Raw genomic sequence first — 11,097 nt, 5'->3', positions numbered from 1 at the left:
ATTCAAGCACATTTCAACCCGGGCTTGCAGTAGGTCTGCTTCTGTTTGAGGGCCAAAGAAAATCATATGAGCAAGACAAAAGTAAGCAAGATATTTGTCCCAGGAGGCAGTAAATATTTTTGAATGTTTTCTAATCTAGCCCAAGCCCATAGGCGGATGCACTGGAGTGGAAAGAGCACGAGACGGAGAATCAGGAGTCCCGAGGTCTGGTCCCAGGTCTGCTGCCCGTGGCTTGTGTGACCTTGGACACATTGCTAATCCTTTCCAAATTTCTAAGGCCTATTCAGGCTTTGGCTGTAAGAAGCTACAGCTTGAAAAAACAAATCACTGCCTCTCAAACTTCTAATCTCCTCTCAGTGTAGCTTAGTCTTTACTTATTCTGAGCGAAAAAACCACGGGGCTAATGGTCATGATTCTGTTAATGATCAAACTGGAGCATCGGGCAGCTGGTCCCGCTGGTCACATGAAGGTTCAGAAATAAATGAAGCCATTGGGAAGCCAGTGACACCGTGACCTTCTGCTCCCAGGGCCCCAGCGCAGGCTGAGCCTCTGCTCAGACAGGTGAGCTTTAATTTTGGTGATTTATGATAATGCCTCTGAGTGCGCGGGTAAACACGCCAGGGTTTATTCTGCAGAATTAATGAAGTCTGATTAATCTTTCAGTCCCCAGAAGACTCTGTTCTGAGAAATGAAGCGAGACTGTCAGGCTTTCTGTGTGAATTATGGAGGGAGGATTCGTGGCACGGGAATCATCTGGAATCCTCACAACGTGATCTTCTAAATCCCTTGCGTCTTTGGGTGGATGTTTGCCATTAGAGAGGATGACTGCCGACTAGGGAGAGACCCTTCTACCAGCACAGGGCGCAAGACAACAGCAGCAGTGACAGTTAATTGAGCCACTACCACGTGTCAGGTACTCTGTTTGGTCCTTCACACGCACTGTCCCAGTTATTGGAAGGAGCACACCCTTTGACTTGGATGGCTATGAGTTCAAATTCTGGTCTCACAGTGTACAAGCTGAGTAACCTTGGGGGTGCAGCGTGGGCATGGCTTTTGCCGCTCACCATATCTTCCACCCTCAGGTTCTCTGCCTACCCTAGGCCTACAGCATGCATAGTTTCAGCGTGTTGACACTTTGCTAGGAGAGAAAAATATGTAAACAGTGAATTACATTGAAAATAAAACTGTTGGACCCATGGATGGCTCTATGCTGCAGGCTGAAAAACTCAATTTATCTACAACACTGGGGCTGAACCTCTCTTAGAAAGAATATATATATATTCCAATATATATATATATTATATATATATACACACACACATATATAAAATTGAATCAATATGCGGTACACCAGAAATTAACACAACATTGTAAATCAACTCTACTATAATAAAAAAAAAATAAGAATTAAAAGAATTGGAGGTTATAAGACTTGCCTCGGAATGTATGGTTGCTGTTTTTGAAATACACAAATGGGATGGAGGAGGTTATGATGCAGTGGGAAGAGTGTGGTAATAGCAATTAGGGAGCTGAATCTGAGTCCTGATTCTGCTGAATAAAAACGTGTGATTTGAGGCAAAGTCACTTCTTGCATCTCAGTTTCCTCCCCTGTAAAGTGGGGAGTGTTAAGGCCTGTCCTGCCTGTTACACAGACTTCTTGCAGAGATCATAGGACATAAAAGCTGTCAGTGATTAGTAACTCCATTTTACAGATGGAAAAACAGGGGACAAAAATGCAAGAGATGGAACAGAAGAAACGTGGGTCTCCTAGCATTTCTCCAACTTCATCCTGTACCACTGTTCTTCCCACTCACTCTGCTCCGATTACATTGGCATTTGGTCCTTTTTATGAATAAACCAAGCTCGTTCCCACCTCAGGGCCTTTACCCTTGCTGTTGTCTCTCCCTAGAATGCTCTTCCCCTAATCTTCCGTTCTTTAAGAAGGGGATGTCTCCTTCCGGTCTTTCAGGTCTCAGCTCAAACGTCGCTTGCTCAAAGAAGCCTTCCATAGACACCCATCAAAGGTGGTCCCTCTCCCAGTCGCCCTTTGAGCACATCATCCTACTATATTTTCACATAGTATTTATCCCTTCCTGAGATTATCTTAGTTATTTGTTGGCTTGTTAATTGTCCCCACTACTCTTTCTCCTTGAGAAGAGAGATCCTACTCATTTTCTGCTGCATTTCCAGTGCCAAGAACAGGACTTGGCACATGGTAGACACACAATAGTTTATTTTTTAATAAACGAATTAGCATGTATAGACTTCACTTATTCTTTTTAATAGCTTTATCACACGCCATGGGGCTGTATCACAATTCACATAACCAGACCTTTAGAGGTGGATACTCCATTTGTTTTCTGTCTTTTCCACTTTTGTTTATTTTTATTTTTAATTTTTTTTTTGCTATAACAAACACATGGGTATAATCTGTGTACCTTTCAGGTTGTAGCCATAGAGCACGTCCTCAGCAGTGGGACTGCTGGATCAAAGGGCATGTGCATTTACTAATTGTGAGAGGCAATGACAAATTTCCCCATATAATTTTTCCATCAGTTCACACCCCCATCAACTGTGTATGATGACAGCAGAGTAGAGTTCCAAGTCCCTGCCGATAACACATTCTTACTAAGAAGATGTTATTGCCCCCTGCATGCCCTCCAAAGTGCTCCATCTACTTTACACCTTACCCGAGGAGGGGCTGTGTGCACTGCAACTCAGTGCACAATTTACATTCCCACCACCAAAGTACTTGTTATTTGTGGTCATTTTGATGCTGGTCATTCTGACAGGGGTGAGGCGATATCTCATTGTGGTTTTGATTTACGTTTCCCTGGTGATTAGTGATGTTGAGCATCTTTTCATGTGCCTGTTGGCCATCTGTATGTCTTCTTTGGAAAAATGTCTGTTCAGATCTTCTGCCCATTTTTTAGTTGGGTTGTTTGTTTTGACATTGAGCTGTTGTCAGTTTTTCTTTCTGATAGCTTTCTTCATTCTTTCCATCCCTAAACACCCACATAGAGCTTGGGCCATGGAGCTTGATATGCACAGAATATTTGTGTCCCCTCTCGAATTCATGTTGAAGCCCTAACATCCAGTGGGGCTGTATTTGAAGATGGAGCCCTTAGGGAAGTAATAAAGGTTAAATGAGGTCATAGAGTGGGGCCCTGATATGATAGGATCCATACTGTTTTGATTACAATAGCTTTGTAGTATAGTTTGAAATTAGGACGTGTGATGCCTCCAGCTTTGGTCTTCTTTCTCAGGATTGCTTTGGCTATTTGAGGTCTTTTACAGTTCCACACACATTTTAGGATTTTTTTCTTCTTCTGTGAAAAATTCCATTAGAATTTTGATTAAGTCTCTTGTAGGTAGCATATAGTTAGGTCTTTTTTTTTTTTTTTAATACACCCATCCACTCTATGTCTTTTGATTGGATAATTCAATCTGTTTACATTTAGAGTAATTATTTATAGGGAAGGACTTACTAATTAATGCTACCTTTTTAATTGCTTTCTGGCTATTTTGTAGTTTGCTTGTTCTTCTTGCTGCCTTCCTTTGTGAATTGATGATTTTCTGTAGTGATACGCTTTCATTCTTTTCTTTATCTTTTGTGAATCTACTGTAGATTTTTGCTGTGTGGTTACCTTGAGGCTTACATAAAACTTCTAACAGTTACAATAGTCTATTTTATGCAGATAGCAACTTAACTTCGTTCACACAAAAACTCTACACTTAAAGGGAATTTTTGTACATATACTCAAATGCTTTACATTTCCTACATGAGACTGTTTCAAACAGATTCAAACACTTAATTGTAATGTCTAAAGGGACTGTTTACTTAATTTGAGAGACCAAGAGAGAACTAGGTGACTGAGCGTTTGAAGGCAGAGCTGCCAAGAATTCCATTCTGTTGCAGATAAAATTAGCCCCCCCTCCTAATTTTTGATGGATGTATTTACTTCCTTTTGCAAAGAGATGAAGTGTTTTTCAGGGCAAGACCTATGTCTTTCAATTTTGCATCAACACCAAGTGAAATTCATGGGTAGAGTAAGATGTTTAACTTTATGTTAGTAAGGTATTTATTTAAGTTTATTAATAAGTATTGGACATATTGGGTTCTGTAAGTTTCACTGTTTTCACTGTTTTCAAGGCAGGAGTTCTCATCCTAACTGCACGTTAGAATCTTCCAGGGAGCTTTCTAAAATACTGGTGCTCAAATCTGCATCTCTAGATGTGCTGACTTACCTGTTCTAAGGGAGAGCCTGCATGTGGTGATGGTTATCAGCTCCCTAATGATTCTGAGTGGCCAGAGGTGAGCTCCATTGGAAGGAGGAAGATGTAAGGTTACAATGAGTCAGCAGAACTGAATTCTGGTCTGTGTTCTGTCTCCAACTTGATGTGTAACCTGAAGCAATTTACTCTTTCGACTTGTGTCTTCCTTCTTATCTGTAAAATGTGAGCATTGGAATAGAGTGGTAAGTTTTAATCTTTTTAGTTCAGGAACTCAGTATGAATACTGATCCTGTCTCTAAAATGCCTATGCACATTTGCAGAAAGTTTGCATACTATTTCAAGGAATTCATGAAGTCTCTTGTATTTGTCAGGGTTCTTTTGGTCACAAGTGACAGGGACCCAGCTGAAAATGGAATATTCCAAAAGGCAATGTCATGGTTTATAGTCCTCAAAAGTTTTGAAGAAGCTATAGTGTTAGGCATGGCTGGATCCAGGATCCCAAAAGATGCTCTTAGAGGGTTGGCTCTATCATTTGGCACTACTTTTCTTTTTCAGAAGGTAAATTTTAATAAGACTTTATTATCACTTTTATGAAAATTACATATGCTTGAGGTAAAAAAAATCGAGCAATACAGAGGAATATAAAGAATGAAATAACCCCACTGTCTAGAGATAACCATTTTGGTGACCAGCCTTCCACATATCACTTTCTGATAACATTTATCAGCTGCTTCCCACGTACCAGACACTGTGCTAATCAGTTTGTTTTCACACTACTTTTTGAGTTGTTGGCTTTCTGTTCAGGAAGGGTCTCCCCAAGTGACAGCAACTATGTCTGTCAGCAACGCAGGTTGACGTTCCACCACTTGAGCCATGCCAACATAAAGAGCACATCTTTTTCTCATAGTTCTGTCAAAAGTCCAGCCCAGGCCTGATGCCTTCCCCATGGATAAACGGATGGCTGCTGTATCAGCCACTTGCCTACCACTGTAACATGGGGTGGACGGGCTCCACTTGAACCATGCAGGGAGTGCAATGGTGTGGTCTCCCCCACCCCCTACACTACAAATTAGGGTATTGTTACCATGAGATGATGTGGTCTGGGAAGGCAGACCACATACAACCATCTCACATTTGAAGGCTGTATATCTGTGGAACCCTAGGGGTGCACTGCTCCAAGTTGAACACGTCCAGACTAATGAGCCCTGAGGTCCCTCTCAGCACTAACAATCTATAATGGTAGACAACATGGTGCTCTTAGAGTCCTATTTTTGTGAAAAAAATCTGTATCTAATCAAAGCTATTGATTTTTTTCCATCTGTGTTTAATTTCACATTTCACTTATTTTCCAGAGTGCCATTTTCTGGGGTGCTGGATCTGTTAGCCCTGTGTTTTCAGATGGCAATGATGAAGCTTAAGGAGGGTTGGGAAGTCACAAAAAACCTGTGGAGGAAGTACAAGAGCTTGGGATTTGAATCCTGGCCTCCCAGGTCCAAGCACAATGCTGTTTCCATGAAAATACTGCCTGATGAAAATACCGTCCATGTCACAATTCTGATACTCTTTTGTCTTCGAGGTCTTCAGAGTTCTGGATATTTACTATTCCTGCTCTTTCCATAACAGCTCACACACATTCTCTCCATCAGGGACCTGCGTTTGAGTCCCAGCTCCGGCACTTAGTAGGCTGAGTCAATTAACCGCTGTTAACATCTTGCGATGGTTCCTTCTAGTCTTTGTCTTATACATTTTGCTTTTTTTTAAAGTTTTTTTTTGGCGAGGGGAGGAGGAAGTTAGATTTATTTATTTATTTATTTTTAGAGGAGGTACTGGGGATTGAACCCAGGACCTTGTGCATGCTAAGCATGCACTCTGCCACTTGAGCTGTACCCACCCCTCCTCGTCTCCTACATTTTTAATTATTCAGATATTATTGCATAATTTTGCATCCTGCCTTTCTCACGTAAGTTAAGCTGTTCATTTCCTCATGTTATGAAAGCTTCTCTTTATGTTTTATTTTAAATGACCACTTATTGTACGTGTGTGTGTACATGTCCCTTCCTCTGTTACCAGGAGTTTCACACAGGGAGCGACATGATTAGATTTATGCTGGTAGCTCTCTGGAGGGCAGCTGGGGAAGGGCATTGATTGAGAGGGACCAGGGTAACTGAGAAGTAGTTTTTTTTTTCCACATGCAAAAATATTTATATATATCGATGTCTTGATGTTCAACCAAAAGGGACCAGTTACTCACCTGGTTAACATGTACAATGTAACTATATTCACCCCCTCAAAATAATATAGACCTACTTTTTTAATTTTTAAAATTTATTTATTTTTTGAGAAGTAGTTTCATTAAATGATTATTGAAAGTGGAGTCAGAGCAGCATTGCTGAAGAGGACTTTAAAGGTCTTTTAGTTCAACTCCCTCCTTTTATGGTTGAAGAATCAATCGGAGACTCAGACAGGTCAAATGACCTCACCAGGGTCTCCTAGCCTCACGTGGGGCTCCCTAACACTCAGTCCAGTACCCTTTCTACCCTAGGCCAACTTCTAGCCATGTGATGGCTGAACATCCCCTAAAACCCACTCCCAGGGGAATGTTTCATTAGCAAATAGAGATCTAGTCTTGAAATACATTTTGCAGTTCTTTCTTTTTCTTTTTTTTTTACAAATTATCAGTGTGATTAGTAATTACTGGCTGCTGGCTGCAAATAATTTCCTGCCTACCCAAACAAAGCAAATTAAGGGGAACAGATGATGTAACCCTGTTTAAAAAAAGCCATTGAAATGTTCTCCAAAGAGAAGAAGCTATTATTATCCCAGACTTATAAATGGGAAGATGAGAATAGGAAGGCTGGGCAACTTGTCCAAAGTGATCAGCCCAAATTAGAAGTCAGAATTCCTGATGTCCGCCCGAGGGCGAGAACTCTGCGGGCAGTTTGGCTTTGCTGGCCACAGGGAAGGCCAAGTTAAACAGGACATAATTAGGGACAAAATCCCATGCTTTCTCTTGCTCTGTGACCCCCCGACTAAGCAGCTCTTGCCAAATTTCTTGGCTGCTGTATCCGCTTTCTGACCCTCATGCAGTCAGCGAGATGAAGCCAAGACAATCGAGAGTGGACAGCTCCTCCACTGCCTCCTCTCCGGGCCCCGCTGGGCTGGTGGCTTCATCTCTCGGACCTCAGATGTCCCATCTGAAAAGGGGGATGAGCGCTAATTGCCCGCCCAGCTCAGTGATCCAAGAGGTAAATTGAGAGTACATTTCCAAAAGGCATTTGCTGGCAGGCGATAGAACGCCAGTCCGAAAGAGGTTAGGCAGAGGTTAGGAAAGGGAAATTTACAGCAAGAGCTTGGTGCCAGCAGCGATCACCTTTCCCTGACAAAGTTAGGGTCATAATAATAATAGGCCTTGCTTACAATCCTGACTGGACAGGAAGTCCAAGCCTTGTATGACTTACTAAATCCTTGCAAACTATGAGGTGCCTCATTTTACCAGCCTTGTTTGACATGCTGATGGGGCGGGGGGCAGACCAAGGCTTAAAGACCAGGAAGCCATCAGGCAGAGTTGCAAGGCTGGACTCTCTGAATCCAGACCCCAGGCTCCAGGCCTCCACACTCTGCTGCCTTCTGGGTTTGAGGAAGGAGAGACAGGCATGTGTAAAGTGTTTGTGTCCTGGCATTATGACAGGTTTTGAGGGAGATATAATTATCCCTGATTGGCAGCTGAGAAAAGCGAAGCTGCCTCTGCAAGAGAAAAGTATTTGTCTCACCCTAGGAGCTGGGATTTAAAGGAACAGGTGCCTTATTTATTTATTTTTTCCTTATGGTTTGGGTCCAAACCCAGACAGTGTCTGTGACTAAAAGGAAAGCAACTTGACCTTGGTTGGCTTACGCTGGGATCCTGCAAGCTGAGTACGGTGGCTCCTCCGGCATGAGTGTAACCGTGTGCATAATTAATAAATGAACATGTACTGAGCACGCCCCGGAGTGAGGCCCTGTGCTGATCAGGCACATTTGCACCTCAGTTAGAACTCACAGCAACTCCATGAGATGGTATTAGTTCCATTTTACAGATGAGGAAATTGAGGCTCAGAGAGGTTGTGACATGTCCTGGGTCACTGTAATGGCAGAGACAGAGTTTGGATCCACAAACGTCCGATTCTGGATTGAGGACACTTTCTATCATTCTTCAGTGGTTTCATTTGGAATCAGCACCAAAAAACTTCTAGGTCCCTGGTTAGTGAGAGCAAAACAAACCACAGAGATGCTTTATATCCCACTGAATTTCAGTGGAAGGGCTGTCCAGAGCCAGGAAATGCAGTGGTCCTTGAGTTTTGGTGAGGGAGAGTTCCAAAATTCTTTGACACTTTTCTCCAAAAAATGCACTAGCACAGATACACAAACTCTTGGCTAAAATCTGGGGAAAAAATGACCGTTTCCTTCATTTTCTTGTGCCTTCACATCAAATGTGAATTTAGTATGAAGAAAGGAAGCTATAGTATATTTCACACTAGACCATGAGTTCTTGTATTAGTCATGGTTCTCGAGAGAAACAGAACCAATAAGGTGTGTATGTTTATCAATCTATCCATCTATCTATCTATCCATCTATCTATCCATCTATCTATCTATCTATCTATCTATCTATCTATCTATCTATCTATCTATCTATCATCTATCTATCTAGAGGGAAGAGAGTTATTTTAATGAATTGGCATTTGTGATTGTGGAGGCCGACAAGTCCAAAGTCTGTGGGACAGGCTGGCAGGCTAGAGACCCAGGAAAGGGTCGATATTGTATCTTGAGTCCAAAGGCAGTCTAGAGGGAGAATATTTTCTTCTTCCAGGGACCTCAGTCTTTTCTCTCAAACTCTTCAACTGATTGGATGAAGCCCACCCACTTTATGGAGGGTCATCTGCCTTATTCAAAGTCGACAGATCTGAATAGTAAGCACATCTAAAAAACTACCTTCACAGCAACATCTGGATTGATGTTTCGCCAAACACCTGGGCACTATGGCCCAGCCAAGCTGACATGTGAAATTGATCTTCGCAGCTCTTCAAAGCAGAGCCTGGGTCTCATCTGACTCTGTCTCCCCAGGGCTGAACACTGTGCCCTGTACACTCTGGACGGATAGGTGCATGAATGACCTTAGAGGAAAACTCCCAGAATGACCTTGGAGGAAGTAAGATCAGAGAAAGAACATTGTGCTCATCCCAGAAGATCGGACATGAGTCCATGAAGCAATGGGGAATCACTGGAGGGTTGTGGGTTAGGGAGGTGTACGTGGCAGTGACGTGCAGGGACCTGGGTAAAGGCGTGGCTTTGCTGTGACCTTGCAGATGTGTCTCATCAGAGCAGCCTTGGCAAGGATCCATGCCTGCTGAGACCTGCAGAGCAAGGGCTGGACTGGAGCCTGGCCGTCTGGAGGTCCAGTCTCTGTGCCACTCTGCGACCAGCAAGCTGTGTGCCCTTGGTGGGTTGCCTCACCTCTCTGGATTCAAGTCTTGCTCCCATGGTTTGGTCATAAACTGGCCAGCTATAGGCAGGATCCATGCTCCAATGGGTTTTACAGATGCAAGTGACTTTTAAAAAGCAGTTTAAATAAACTGCCAATGTTAAAAAATGGGTGGGGGGAGGGTATAGATCAGTGGTAGAGTACATGCTTTTAAAAAACACCCAAAACCGAATTTACCACCCATCTCCTCAAAATACCAAACAAACAAACAACCGAATAGATTTCACAGAAAAGTAAGGACCTATGGCTTCTCTGAAGCATTGCAAAGGGCTGACTCCTCTGGGCCTGACATTACCGGGTAGACAGGGCAGCTGCTGCCTCTGGACAAAGCTCTCGGGCTCCCCCCTCCTAGACCCGCATTCCCTCCAGGGTCTCCCCGACACAGAGGCTGCAGGCAGCCGCTAGTCGGCACTGAGCCTGCATGGCTGTTGCCGGTGCTTCTGCATTACCCACCAGGCGTCTGCAGGCCTTGGAGGTTATGATCCTTGCTCTACATGCCCCTGAGGTCTTTCTACACTCATGCCGGTGCACCTGCTGACTGGCCCCACTGCGCGTCAGGCAAGGAGCGAGGCACTTTGTGTGCGTCTCAGAGGCAACACTCCAAGATGCTAAACAAAAGTTGAGCAGGCTGGGTATAGAGCGAGCACAGGGTGGGGCTGGCACGGGATTGGGAGCAAGCAGTGGGATGGACCTTCTCTGGCCAGTTGGATGGCTCACAGCTGGGACAGCGCTGAAATAATTTTCTCTCATTTTCTGACTGCTCTGGGAGTTCTTACATAACGTGATTTTTATTTAAATTTTTTTTAATTCTTATTTTTTAATTAAAGGGTAGTTGATTTACAATGTTAGTTTCAGGTATACAGCAGAGTGATTCAGTTATACATATACATACATATACGTATATTTTCAGATTCTTTTCCATTAAAGCTCATTACGAGAAGTTGAATATAGTTCCCTATGCTATACGGTAGGCCCTTGTTTATCTGTTTTATATACGGTAATGTGTATCTGTTAATCCTGCACAAAATGATTTAAAATTTTTTTTAATTCATTTGGGGGGTAGGTAATTATGTTTATTCATCGGCTTATTTAATGGAAGTACTGGGGCTTGAACCTGAGACCTCGTGCATGCTAGGCATGCAACTCAACCACTGAGTATACCCGCCCCACCTCAAAATGATTTTTAAATCCACATCTTGATACCTTAAAGAGTTTGGGAAAATTTTAGTTATTTCCCCAAATGATCCAAATTTGGGGAATCTGTACAGGAAATTTGCCCGCTTAGTCACAGTTACTCATTCCCCCCTGGGGGATGCCCAGGGTGTAGCCGTGGCTTTTTGAGC

At 43.0% G+C, this 11,097-nt stretch overlaps 1 long non-coding RNA gene across 2 annotated transcripts in view; it reads left to right on the top strand.

Annotated features, from left to right (window-relative positions):
* Positions 1-247: 247 nt before the first annotated feature.
* The window catches only part of LOC116148958 (uncharacterized), a 31,183-nt gene continuing 20,333 nt past the window's right edge, over positions 248-11,097 (top strand). For both annotated transcript variants that reach the window (XR_004132597.2, XR_010377008.1), the window contains exon 1: positions 248-561. This is a non-coding gene — a long non-coding RNA (uncharacterized LOC116148958). The remainder of the gene's footprint in view (positions 562-11,097) is intronic.

Source organism: Camelus dromedarius, chromosome 20 (assembly GCF_036321535.1).
Source record: "Camelus dromedarius isolate mCamDro1 chromosome 20, mCamDro1.pat, whole genome shotgun sequence".
NCBI classification, from domain to species: Eukaryota; Metazoa; Chordata; class Mammalia; order Artiodactyla; family Camelidae; genus Camelus; species Camelus dromedarius.
The sequence above is the reverse complement of the archived record's forward strand: the minus strand, read 5'-3'. Positions and strand labels throughout refer to the sequence as shown.